Raw genomic sequence first — 14,718 nt, forward strand, 5'->3', positions numbered from 1 at the left:
AATCCTTATATCGAAGGATGGACCCCACACCGAAGTTGTCCCCACCTCAAACTTGTGCTGCCCTGATAGACCCAAGGGAGCCCTACAAACTGACATCAGGAACCTGGACTGCTGAGTTTTCATTCCCAGGGAAAATGGCCAAAGGATGTGTCCCGGGGCCTCTGGCACTGGGCTGGGCCCTGACTGCAAAAAATCCTTATATCGAAGGATGGACCCCACACCAAAGTTGTCCCCACCTCAAACTTGTGCTGCCCTGATAGACCCAAGGGAGCCCTACAAACTGACATCAGGAACCTGGACTGCTGAGTTTTCTTTCCCAGGGAAAATGGAAAAAGGTTGTGCCCAAGGGGCCACTGGCCCTGACTGCAAAAAATCCTTATATCGAAGGATGGACCCCACACCGAAGTTGTCCCCACCTCAAACTTGTGCTGCCCTGATACACCCAAGGGAGCCCTACAAACTGACATCAGGAACCTGGACTGCTGAGTTTTCTTTCCCAGGGAAAATGGCCAAAGGTTGTGCCCAGGGGCCCCTGGCCCTGGGCTGGGACCTCACTGCAAAGAATCCTTATATTGAAGGATGGACCCGACACCGAAGTTGTCCCCACCTCAAACTTGTGCTGCCCTGATAGACCCAAGGGAGCCCTACAAAGTGACATCAGGAACCTGGACTGCTGAGTTTTCTTTCCCAGGGAAAATGGAAAAAGGATGTGCCCAGGGGCCCCTGGCCCTGACTGCAAAGAATCCTTATATCGAAGGATGGACCCCACACCGAAGTTGTCCCCACCTCAAACTTGTGCTGCCCTGATAGACCCAAGGGAGCCCTACAAACTGACATCAGGAACCTGGAGTGCTGAGTTTTCTTTCCCAGGGAAAATGGAAAAAGGATGTGCCCAGGGGCCCCTGGCCCTGGGCTGGGACCTCACTGCAAAGAACCCTTATATCGAAGGATGGACCCCACACCGAAGTTGTCCCCACCTCAAACTTGTGCTGCCCTGATAGACCCAAGGGAGCCCTACAAACTGACATCAGGAACCTGGACTGCTGAGTTTTCTTTCCCAGGGAAAATGGAAAAAGGATGTGCCCAGGGGCCCCTGGCCCTGGGCTGGGACCTCACTGCAAAGAATCCTTATATCGAAGGATGGACCCCACACCGAAGTTCTCCCCACCTCAAACTTGTGCTGCCCTGATAGACCTAAGGGAGCCCTACAAACTGACATCAGGAACCTGGACTGCTGAGTTTTCTTTCCCAGGGAAAATGGAAAAAGGATGTGCCCAGGGGCCCCTGGCCCTGACTGCAAAGAATCCTTATATCGAAGAATGGACCCCACACCGAAGTTGTCCCCACCTCAAACTTGTGCTGCCCTGAGAGACCCAAGGGAGCCCTACAAAGTGACATCAGGAACCTGGACTGCTGAGTTTTCTTTCCCAGGGAAAATGGAAAAAGGATGTGCCCATGGGCCCCCGGCCCTGGGCTGGGCCTGACTGCAAAGAATCCTTATATCGAAGGATGGACCCCACACCGAAGTTGTCCCCACCTCAAACTTGTGCCGCCCTGATAGACCCAAGGGAGCCCTACAAACTGACTGCAGGAACCTGGACTGCTGAGTTTTCTTTCCCAGGGAAAATGGAAAAAGGATGTGCCCAGGGGCCCCTGGCCCTGACTGCAAAAAATCCTTATATCGAAGGATGGACCCCACACTGAAGTTGTCCCCACCTCAAACTTGTGCTGCCCTGATAGACCCAAGGGAGCCCTACAAACTGACATCAGGAACCTGGACTGCTGAGTTTTCTTTCCCAGGGAAAATGGAAAAAGGATGTGCCCAGGGGCCCCCAGCCCTGGGCTGGGCCTGACTGCAAAGAATCCTTATATCGAAGGATGGACCCTACACCGAAGTTGTCCCCACCTCAAAATTGTGCTGCCCTGATAGACCCAAGGGAGCCCTACAAACTGACATCAGGAACCTGGACTGCTGAGTTTTCTTTCCCAGGGAAAATGGAAAAAGGATGTGCCCAGGGGCCCCTGGCCCTGACTGCAAAAAATCCTTATATCGAAGGATGGACCCCACACCAAAGTTGTCCCCACCTCAAACTTGTGCTGCCCTGATAGACCCAAGGGAGCCCTACAAACTGACATCAGGAACCTGGACTGCTGAGTTTTCTTTCCCAGGGAAAATGGAAAAAGGATAGGCCCAGGGGCCCCTGGCCCTGACTGCAAAAAATCCTTATATCGAAGGATGGACCCCACACCAAAGTTGTCCCCACCTCAAACTTGTGCTGCCCTGATAGACCCAAGGGAGCCCTACAAACTGACATCAGGAACCTGGACTGCTGAGTTTTCTTTCCCAGGGAAAATGGAAAAAGGATGTGCCCAGGGGCCCCTGGCCCTGACTGCAAAAAATCCTTATATCGAAGGATGGACCCCACACCGAAGTTGTCCCCACCTCAAACTTGTGCTGCCCTGATAGACCCAAGGGAGCCCTACAAACTGACATCAGGAACCTGGACTGCTGAGTTTTCTTTCCCAGGGAAAATGGAAAAAGGATGTGCCCAGGGGCCCCCGGCCCAGGGCTGGGCCTGACTGCAAAGAATCCTTATATCGAAGGATGCACCCCACACCGAAGTTGTCCCCACCTCAAAATTGTGCTGCCCTGAGAGACCCAAGGGAGCCCTACAAACTGACATCAGGAACCTGGACTGCTGAGTTTTCTTTCCCAGGGGAAATGGCCAAAGGATGTGCCCAGGGGCCCCTGGCCCTGGGCTGGGACCTCACTGCAAAGAACCCTTATATCGAAGGATGGACCCCACACCGAAGTTGTCCCCACCTCAAACTTGTGCTGCCCTGATAGACCCAAGGGAGCCCTACAAACTGACATCAGGAACCTGGACTGCTGAGTTTTCTTTCCCAGGGAAAATGGAAAAAGGATGTGCCCAGGGGCCCCCGGCCCTGGGCTGGGCCCTGAATGCAAAGAATGCTTATATCGAAGGATGCACCCCACACCGAAGTTGTCCCCACCTCAAACTTGTGCTGCCCTGAGAGACCCAAGGGAGCCCTACAAACTGACATCAGGAACCTGGACTGCTGAGTTTTCTTTCCCAGGGAAAATGGAAAAAGGATGTGCCCAGGGGCCCCTGGCCCTGACTGCAAAGCATCCTTATATCGAAGGATGGACCCCACACCGAAGTTGTCCCCACCTCAAACTTGTGCTGCCCTGATAGACCCAAGGGAGCCCTACAAACTGACATCAGGAACCTGGACTGCTGAGTTTTCTTTCCCAGGGAAAATGGAAAAAGGATGTGCCCAGGGGCCTCTGGCACTGGGCGGGGCCCTGACTGCAAAAAATCCTTATATCGAAGGATGGAGCCCACACCAAAGTTGTCCCCACCTCAAACTTGTGCTGCCCTGATAGACCCAAGGGAGCCCTACAAACTGACATCAGGAACCTGGACTGCTGAGTTTTCTTTCCCAGGGAAAATGGAAAAAGGATGTGCCCAGAGGCCCCTGGCCCTGACTGCAAAAAATCCTTATATCGAAGGATGGACCCCACACCAAAGTTGTCCCCACCTCAAACTTCTGCTGCCCTGATACACCCAAGGGAGCCCTACAAACTGACATCAGGAACCTGGACTGCTGAGTTTTCTTTCCCAGGGAAAATGGAAAAAGGATGTGCCCAGGGGCCCCTGGCCCTGACTGCAAAGAATCCATATATCGAAGGATGGACCCCACACCAAAGTTGTCCCCACCTCAAACTTGTGCTGCCCTGATAGACCCAAGGGAGCCCTACAAACTGACATCAGGAACCTGGACTGCTGAGTTTTCTTTCCCAGGGAAAATGGAAAAAGGTTGTGCCCAGGGGCCCCTGGCCCTGACTGCAAAAAATCCTTATATCGAAGGATGGACCCCACACCTAAGTTGTCCCCACCTCAAACTTGTGCTGCCCTGATAGACCCAAGGCAGCCCTACAAACTGACATCAGGAACCTGGACTGCTGAGTTTTCTTTCCCAGGGAAAATGGAAAAAGGATGTGCCCAGGGGCCCCTGGCCCTGACTGCAAAAAATCCTTATATCGAAGGATGGACCCCACACCAAAGTTGTCCCCACCTCAAACTTGTGCTGCCCTGATAGACCCAAGGGAGCCCTACAAACTGACATCAGGAACCTGGACTGCTGAGTTTTCTTTCCCAGGGAAAATGGAAAAAGGATGTGCCCAGGGGGCCGTGGCCCTGACTGCAAAAAATCCTTATATCGAAGGATGGACCCCACACCAAAGTGTTCTCCACCTCAAAATTGTGCTGACCTGATAGACCCAAGGGAGCCCTACAAACTGACATCAGGAACCTGGACTGCTGAGTTTTCTTTCCCAGGGAAAATGGAAAAAGGATAGGCCCAGGGGCCCCTAGCACTGACTGCAAAAAATCCTTATATCGAAGGATGGAGCCCACACCAAAGTTGTCCCCACCTCAAACTTGTGCTGCCCTGATAGACCCAAGGGAGCCCTACAAACTGACATCAGGAACCTGGACTGCTGAGTTTTCTTTCCCAGGGAAAATGGAAAAAGGATGTGCCCAGGGGCCCCTGGCCCTGACTGCAAAAAATCCTTATATCGAAGGATGGACCCCACACCAAAGTGTTCTCCACCTCAAACTTGTGCTGCCCTGATAGACCCAAGGGAGCCCTACAAACTGACATCAGGAACCTGGACTGCTGAGTTTTCTTTCCCAGGGAAAATGGAAAAAGGACGTGCCCAGGGGCCCCTGGCCCTGGGCTGGGACCTCACTGCAAAGAATCCTTATATCGAAGGATGGACCCCACACCGAAGTTGTCCCCACCTCAAACTTGTGCTGCCCTGATAGACCCAAGGGAGCCCTACAAACTGACATCAGGAACCTGGACTGCTGAGTTTTCTTTCCCAGGGAAAATGGAAAAAGTTTGTGCCCAGGGGCCCCTGGCCCTGACTGCAAAAAATCCTTATATCGAAGGATGGACCCCACACCAAAGTTGTCCCCACCTCAAACTTGTGCTGCCTTGATAGACCCAAGGGAGCCCTACAAACTGACATCAGGAACCTGGACTGCTGAGTTTTCTTTCCCAGGGAAAATGGAAAAAGGATGTGCCCAGGGGCCCCTGGCCCTGGGCTGGGACCTCACTGCAAAGAATCCTTATATCGAAGGATGGACCCCACACCGAAGTTGTCCCCACCTCAAACTTGTGCTGCCCTGATAGACCCAAGGGAGCCCTACAAACTGACATCAGGAACCTGGACTGCTGAGTTTTCTTTCCCAGGGAAAACTGCCAAAGGATGTGCCCGGGGGCCCCTGGCCCTGGGCTGGGACCTCACTGCAAAGAATCCTTATATCGAAGGATGGACCCCACACCGAAGTTGTCCCCACCTCAAACTTGTGCTGCCCTGAGAGACCCAAGGGAGCCCTACAAACTGACATCAGGAACCTGGACTGCTGAGTTTTCTTTCCCAGGGAAAATGGAAAAAGGATGTGCCCAGGGGCCCCCGGCCCTGGGCTGGGCCTGACTGCAAAAAATCCTTATATCGAAGGATGGACCCCACACCGAAGTTGTCCCCACCTCAAAATTGTGCTCCCCTGAGAGACCCAAGGGAGCCCTACAAACTGACATCAGGAACCTGGACTGCTGAGTTTTCTTTCCCAGGGAAAATGGAAAAAGGATGTGCCCAGGGGCTCCTGGCCCTGACTGCAAAAAATCCTTATATAGAAGGATGGACCCCACACCGAAGTTGTCCCCACCTCAAACTTGTGCTGCCCTGATAGACCCAAGGGAGCCCTACAAACTGACATCAGGAACCTGGACTGCTGAGTTTTCTTTCCCAGGGAAAATGGAAAAAGGATGTTCCCAGGGGCCCCCGGCCCTGGGCTGGGCCTGACTGCAAAGAATCCTTATATCGAAGGATGGACCCCACACCGAAGTTGTCCCCACCTCAAACTTGTGCTGCCCTGATAGACCCAAGGGAGCCCTACAAACTGACATCAGGAACCTGGACTGCTGAGTTTTCTTTCCCAGGGAAAATGGCCAAAGGATGTGTCCCGGGGCCTCTGGCACTGGGCTGGGCCCTGACTGCAAAAAATCCTTATATCGAAGGATGGACCCCACACCAAAGTTGTCCCCACCTCAAACTTGTGCTGCCCTGATAGACCCAAGGGAGCCCTACAAACTGACATCAGGAACCTGGACTGCTGAGTTTTCTTTCCCAGGGAAAATGGAAAAAGGTTGTGCCCAAGGGGCCACTGGCCCTGACTGCAAAAAATCCTTATATCGAAGGATGGACCCCACACCGAAGTTGTCCCCACCTCAAACTTGTGCTGCCCTGATACACCCAAGGGAGCCCTACAAACTGACATCAGGAACCTGGACTGCTGAGTTTTCTTTCCCAGGGAAAATGGCCAAAGGTTGTGCCCAGGGGCCCCTGGCCCTGGGCTGGGACCTCACTGCAAAGAATCCTTATATTGAAGGATGGACCCGACACCGAAGTTGTCCCCACCTCAAACTTGTGCTGCCCTGATAGACCCAAGGGAGCCCTACAAAGTGACATCAGGAACCTGGACTGCTGAGTTTTCTTTCCCAGGGAAAATGGAAAAAGGATGTGCCCAGGGGCCCCTGGCCCTGACTGCAAAGAATCCTTATATCGAAGGATGGACCCCACACCGAAGTTGTCCCCACCTCAAACTTGTGCTGCCCTGATAGACCCAAGGGAGCCCTACAAACTGACATCAGGAACCTGGAGTGCTGAGTTTTCTTTCCCAGGGAAAATGGAAAAAGGATGTGCCCAGGGGCCCCTGGCCCTGGGCTGGGACCTCACTGCAAAGAACCCTTATATCGAAGGATGGACCCCACACCGAAGTTGTCCCCACCTCAAACTTGTGCTGCCCTGATAGACCCAAGGGAGCCCTACAAACTGACATCAGGAACCTGGACTGCTGAGTTTTCTTTCCCAGGGAAAATGGAAAAAGGATGTGCCCAGGGGCCCCTGGCCCTGGGCTGGGACCTCACTGCAAAGAATCCTTATATCGAAGGATGGACCCCACACCGAAGTTCTCCCCACCTCAAACTTGTGCTGCCCTGATAGACCTAAGGGAGCCCTACAAACTGACATCAGGAACCTGGACTGCTGAGTTTTCTTTCCCAGGGAAAATGGAAAAAGGATGTGCCCAGGGGCCCCTGGCCCTGACTGCAAAAAATCCTTATATCGAAGGATGGACCCCACACCGAAGTTGTCCCCACCTCAAACTTGTGCTGCCCTGATAGACCCAAGGGAGCCCTACAAACTGACATCAGGAACCTGGACTGCTGAGTTTTCTTTCCCAGGGAAAATGGAAAAAGGATGTGCCCAGGGGCCCCCGGCCAAGGGCTGGGCCTGACTGCAAAGAATCCTTATATCGAAGGATGCACCCCACACCGAAGTTGTCCCCACCTCAAAATTGTGCTGCCCTGAGAGACCCAAGGGAGCCCTACAAACTGACATCAGGAACCTGGACTGCTGAGTTTTCTTTCCCAGGGGAAATGGCCAAAGGATGTGCCCAGGGGCCTCTGGCACTGGGCTGGGCCCTGACTGCAAAAAATCCTTATATAGAAGGATGGACCCCACACCGAAGTTGTCCCCACCTCAAACTTGTGCTGCCCTGATAGACCCAAGGGAGCCCTACAAACTGACATCAGGAACCTGGACTGCTGAGTTTTCTTTCCCAGGGAAAACTGCCAAAGGTTGTGCCCAGGGGCCCCTGGCCCTGGGCTGTGACCTCACTGCAAAGAATCCATATATCGAAGGATGGACCCCACACCGAAGTTGTCCCCACCTCAAACTTGTGCTGCCCTGATACACCCAAGGGAGCCATACAAACTGACATCAGGAACCTGGACTGCTGAGTTTTCTTTCCCAGGGAAAATGGAAAAAGGTTGTGCCCAGGGGCCCCTGGCCCTGGGCTGGGACCTCACTGCAAAGAACCCTTATATCGAAGGATGGACCCCACACCGAAGTTGTCCCCACCTCAAACTTGTGCTGCCCTGATAGACCCAAGGGAGCCCTACAAACTGACATCAGGAACCTGGACTGCTGAGTTTTCTTTCCCAGGGAAAATGGAAAAAGGTTGTGCCCAGGGGCCCCCGGCCCTGGGCTGGGCCCTGAATGCAAAGAATGCTTATATCGAAGGATGCACCCCACACCGAAGTTGTCCCCACCTCAAACTTGTGCTGCCCTGATAGACCCAAGGGAGCCCTACAAACTGACATCAGGAACCTGGACTGCTGAGTTTTCTTTCCCAGGGAAAATGGAAAAAGGATGTGCCCAGGGGCCCCTGGCCCTGACTGCAAAGAATCCTTATATCGAAGGATGCACCCCACACCAAAGTTGTCCCCACCTCAAACTTGTGCTGCCCTGATAGACCCAAGGGAGCCCTACAAACTGACATCAGGAACCTGGACTGCTGAGTTTTCTTTCCCAGGGAAAATGGAAAAAGGATGTGCCCAGGGGCCTCTGGCACTGGGCGGGGCCCTGACTGCAAAAAATCCTTATATCGAAGGATGGAGCCCACACCAAAGTTGTCCCCACCTCAAACTTGTGCTGCCCTGATAGACCCAAGGGAGCCCTACAAACTGACATCAGGAACCTGGACTGCTGAGTTTTCTTTCCCAGGGAAAATGGAAAAAGGTTGTGCCCAGAGGCCCCTGGCCCTGACTGCAAAAAATCCTTATATCGAAGGATGGACCCCACACCAAAGTTGTCCCCACCTCAAACTTCTGCTGCCCTGATACACCCAAGGGAGCCCTACAAACTGACATCAGGAACCTGGACTGCTGAGTTTTCTTTCCCAGGGAAAATGGAAAAAGGATGTGCCCAGGGGCCCCTGGCCCTGACTGCAAAGAATCCATATATCGAAGGATGGACCCCACACCAAAGTTGTCCCCACCTCAAACTTGTGCTGCCCTGATAGACCCAAGGGAGCCCTACAAACTGACATCAGGAACCTGGACTGCTGAGTTTTCTTTCCCAGGGAAAATGGAAAAAGGTTGTGCCCAGGGGCCCCTGGCCCTGACTGCAAAAAATCCTTATATCGAAGGATGGACCCCACACCTAAGTTGTCCCCACCTCAAACTTGTGCTGCCCTGATAGACCCAAGGCAGCCCTACAAACTGACATCAGGAACCTGGACTGCTGAGTTTTCTTTCCCAGGGAAAATGGAAAAAGGATGTGCCCAGGGGCCCCTGGCCCTGACTGCAAAAAATCCTTATATCGAAGGATGGACCCCACACCAAAGTTGTCCCCACCTCAAACTTGTGCTGCCCTGATAGACCCAAGGGAGCCCTACAAACTGACATCAGGAACCTGGACTGCTGAGTTTTCTTTCCCAGGGAAAATGGAAAAAGGATGTGCCCAGGGGGCCGTGGCCCTGACTGCAAAAAATCCTTATATCGAAGGATGGACCCCACACCAAAGTGTTCTCCACCTCAAAATTGTGCTGACCTGATAGACCCAAGGGAGCCCTACAAACTGACATCAGGAACCTGGACTGCTGAGTTTTCTTTCCCAGGGAAAATGGAAAAAGGATAGGCCCAGGGGCCCCTAGCACTGACTGCAAAAAATCCTTATATCGAAGGATGGAGCCCACACCAAAGTTGTCCCCACCTCAAACTTGTGCTGCCCTGATAGACCCAAGGGAGCCCTACAAACTGACATCAGGAACCTGGACTGCTGAGTTTTCTTTCCCAGGGAAAATGGAAAAAGGATGTGCCCAGGGGCCCCTGGCCCTGACTGCAAAAAATCCTTATATCGAAGGATGGACCCCACACCAAAGTGTTCTCCACCTCAAACTTGTGCTGCCCTGATAGACCCAAGGGAGCCCTACAAACTGACATCAGGAACCTGGACTGCTGAGTTTTCTTTCCCAGGGAAAATGGAAAAAGGACGTGCCCAGGGGCCCCTGGCCCTGGGCTTGGACCTCACTGCAAAGAATCCTTATATCGAAGGATGGACCCCACACCGAAGTTGTCCCCACCTCAAACTTGTGCTGCCCTGATAGACCCAAGGGAGCCCTACAAACTGACATCAGGAACCTGGACTGCTGAGTTTTCTTTCCCAGGGAAAATGGAAAAAGTTTGTGCCCAGGGGCCCCTGGCCCTGACTGCAAAAAATCCTTATATCGAAGGATGGACCCCACACCAAAGTTGTCCCCACCTCAAACTTGTGCTGCCTTGATAGACCCAAGGGAGCCCTACAAACTGACATCAGGAACCTGGACTGCTGAGTTTTCTTTCCCAGGGAAAATGGAAAAAGGATGTGCCCAGGGGCCCCTGGCCCTGGGCTGGGACCTCACTGCAAAGAATCCTTATATCGAAGGATGGACCCCACACCGAAGTTGTCCCCACCTCAAACTTGTGCTGCCCTGATAGACCCAAGGGAGCCCTACAAACTGACATCAGGAACCTGGACTGCTGAGTTTTCTTTCCCAGGGAAAACTGCCAAAGGATGTGCCCGGGGGCCCCTGGCCCTGGGCTGGGACCTCACTGCAAAGAATCCTTATATCGAAGGATGGACCCCACACCGAAGTTGTCCCCACCTCAAACTTGTGCTGCCCTGAGAGACCCAAGGGAGCCCTACAAAGTGACATCAGGAACCTGGACTGCTGAGTTTTCTTTCCCAGGGAAAATGGAAAAAGGATGTGCCCAGGGGCCCCTGGCCCTGACTGCAAAGAATCCATATATCGAAGGATGGACCCCACACCAAAGTTGTCCCCACCTCAAACTTGTGCTGCCCTGATAGACCCAAGGGAGCCCTATAAACTGACATCAGGAACCTGGACTGCTGAGTTTTCTTTCCCAGGGAAAATGGCAAAAGGATGTGCCCAGGGGCCCCTGGCCCTGGGCTGGGACCTCACTGCAAAGAATCCTTATATCGAAGGATGGACCCCACACCGAAGTTGTCCCCACCTCAAACTTGTGCTGCCCTGATAGACCCAAGGGAGCCCTACAAACTGACATCAGGAACCTGGACTGCTGAGTTTTCTTTCCCAGGGAAAATGGAAAAAGGATGTGCCCAGGGGCCCCTGGCCCTGACTGCAAAGAATCCTTATATCGAAGGATGCACCCCACACCGAAGTTGTCCCCACCTCAAACTTGTGCTGCCCTGATAGACCCAAGGGAGCCCTACAAACTGACATCAGGAACCTGGACTGCTGAGTTTTCTTTCCCAGGGAAAACTGCCAAAGGATGTGCCCGGGGGCCCCTGGCCCTGGGCTGGGACCTCACTGCAAAGAATCCTTATATCGAAGGATGGACCCCACACCAAAGTTGTCCCCACCTCAAACTTGTGCTGCACTGATAGACCCAAGGGAGCCCTACAAACTGACATCAGGAACCTGGACTGCTGAGTTTTCTTTCCCAGGGAAAATGGAAAAAGGATGTGCCCAGGGGCCCCTGGCCCTGACTGCAAAAAATCCTTATATCGAAGGATGGACCCCACACCGAAGTTGTCCCCACCTCAAACTTGTGCTGCCCTGATAGACCCAAGGGAGCCCTACAAACTGACATCAGGAACCTGGACTGCTGAGTTTTCTTTCCCAGGGAAAATGGAAAAAGGATGTGCCCAGGGGCCCCCGGCCCTGGGCTGGGCCTGACTGCAAAAAATCCTTATATCGAAGGATGGACCCCACACCGAAGTTGTCCCCACCTCAAAATTGTGCTCCCCTGAGAGACCCAAGGGAGCCCTACAAACTGACATCAGGAACCTGGACTGCTGAGTTTTCTTTCCCAGGGAAAATGGAAAAAGGATGTGCCCAGGGGCTCCTGGCCCTGACTGCAAAGAATCCTTATATCGAAGGATGGACCCCACACCGAAGTTGTCCCCACCTCAAACTTGTGCTGCCCTGATAGACCCAAGGGAACCCTACAAACTGACATCAGGAACCTGGACTGCTGAGTTTTCTTTCCCAGGGAAAATGGAAAAAGGATGTGCCCAGGGGCCCCCGGCCCTGGGCTGGGCCTGACTGCAAAAAATCCTTATATTGAAGGATGGACCCCACACCGAAGTTGTCCCCACCTCAAACTTGTGCTGCCCTGATAGACCCAAGGGAGCCCTACAAACTGACATCAGGAACCTGGACTGCTGAGTTTTCTTTCCCAGGGAAAATGGAAAAAGGATGTGCCCAAGGGGCCACTGGCCCTGACTGCAAAAAATCCTTATATCGAAGGATGGACCCCACACCGAAGTTGTCTCCACCTCAAACTTGTGCTGCCCTGATAGACCCAAGGGAGCCCTACAAACTGACATCAGGAACCTGGACTGCTGAGTTTTCTTTCCCAGGGAAAATGGAAAAAGGATGTGCCCAGGGGCCCCTGGCCCTGACTGCAAAGAATCCTTATATCGAAGGATGGACCCCACACGGAAGTTGTCCCCACCTCAAACTTGTGCTGCCCTGATAGACCCAAGGGAGCCCTACAAACTGACATCAGGAACCTGGACTGCTGAGTTTTCTTTCCCAGGGAAAATGGGAAAAGGATGTGCCCAGGGGCCCCTGGCCCTGGGCTGGGACCTCACTGCAAAGAACCCTTATATCGAAGGATGGACCCCACACCAAAGTTGTCCCCACCTCAAACTTGTGCTGCCCTGATAGACCCAAGGGAGCCCTACAAACTGACATCAGGAACCTGGACTGCTGAGTTTTCTTTCCCAGGGAAAATGGAAAAAGGATGTGCCCAGGGGCCCCTGGCCCTGGGCTGGGACCTCACTGCAAAGAATCCTTATATCGAAGGATGGACCCCACACCGAAGTTCTCCCCACCTCAAAATTGTGCTGCCCTGATAGACCTAAGGGAGCCCTACAAACTGACATCAGGAACCTGGACTGCTGAGTTTTCTTTCCCAGGGAAAATGGAAAAAGGATGTGCCCAGGGGCCCCTGGCCCTGACTGCAAAGGATCCTTATATCGAAGAATGGACCCCACACCGAAGTTGTCCCCACCTCAAACTTGTGCTGCCCTGAGAGACCCAAGGGAGCCCTACAAAGTGACATCAGGAACCTGGACTGCTGAGTTTTCTTTCCCAGGGAAAATGGAAAAAGGACGTGCCCAGGGGTCCCTGGCCCTGGGCTGGGACCTCACTGCAAAGAATCCTTATATCGAAGGATGGACCCCACACCGAAATTGTCCCCACCTCAAACTTGTGCTGCCCTGATAGACCCAAGGGAGCCCTACAAACTGACATCAGGAACCTGGACTGCTGAGTTTTCTTTCCCAGGGAAAATGGAAAAAGGATGTGCCCAGGGGCCCCCGGCCCTGGGCTGGGCCTGACTGCAAAGAATCCTTATATCGAAGGATGGACCCCACACCGAAGTTGTCCCCACCTCAAACTTGTGCCGCCCTGATAGACCCAAGGGAGCCCTACAAACTGACATCAGGAACCTGGACTGCTGAGTTTTCTTTCCCAGGGAAAATGGAAAAAGGATGTGCCCAGGGGCCCCTGGCCCTGACTGCAAAAAATCCTTATATCGAAGGATGGACCCCACACCGAAGTTGTCCCCACCTCAAACTTGTGCTGCCCTGATAGACCCAAGGGAGCCCTACAAACTGACATCAGGAACCTGGACTGCTGAGTTTTCTTTCCCAGGGAAAATGGAAAAAGGATGTGCCCAGGGGCCCCCAGCCCTGGGCTGGGCCTGACTGCAAAGAATCCTTATATCGAAGGATGGACCCTACACCGAAGTTGTCCCCACCTCAAAATTGTGCTGCCCTGATAGACCCAAGGGAGCCCTACAAACTGACATCAGGAACCTGGACTGCTGAGTTTTCTTTCCCAGGGAAAATGGAAAAAGGATGTGCCCAGGGGCCCCTGGCCCTGACTGCAAAAAATCCTTATATCGAAAGATGGACCCCACACCAAAGTTGTCCCCACCTCAAACTTGTGCTGCCCTGATAGACCCAAGGGAGCCCTACAAACTGACATCAGGAACCTGGACTGCTGAGTTTTCTTTCCCAGGGAAAATGGAAAAAGGATGTGCCCAGGGGCCTCTGGCACTGGGCTGGGCCTGACTGCAAAGAATCCTTATATCGAAGGATGGACCCCACACCGAAGTTGTCCCCACCTCAAACTTGTGCTGCCCTGATAGACCCAAGGGAGCCCTACAAACTGACATCAGGAACCTGGACTGCTGAGTTTTCTTTCCCAGGGAAAATGGAAAAAGGTTGTGCCCAGGGGCCCCTGGCCCTGACTGCAAAAAATCCTTATATCGAAGGATGGACCCCACACCAAAGTTGTCCCCACCTCAAACTTGTGCTGCCCTGATACACCCAAGGGAGCCCTACCAACTGACATCAGGAACCTGGACTGCTGAGTTTTCTTTCCCAGGGAAAATGGAAAAAGGATGTGCCCAGGGGCCCCTGGCCCTGGGCTGGGGCCTCACTGCAAAGAATCCTTATATCGAAGGATGGACCCCACACCGAAGTTGTCCCCACCTCAAACTTGTGCTGCCCTGATACACCCAAGGGAGCCCTACAAACTGACATCAGGAACCTGGACTGCTGAGTTTTCTTTCCCAGGGAAAATGGAAAAAGGATGTGCCCAGGGGCCCCCGGCCCTGGGCTGGGCCTGACTGCAAAGAATCCTTATATCGAAGGATGGACCCCACACCGAAGTTGTCCCCACCTCAAACTTGTGCTGCCCTGATAGACCCAAGGGAGCCCTACAAACTGACATCAGGAACCTG

This window comes from Lonchura striata, chromosome 25 (assembly GCF_050655825.1).
Source record: "Lonchura striata isolate lonStrDom1 chromosome 25, ASM5065582v1, whole genome shotgun sequence".
Classification (NCBI taxonomy): domain Eukaryota; kingdom Metazoa; phylum Chordata; class Aves; order Passeriformes; family Estrildidae; genus Lonchura; species Lonchura striata.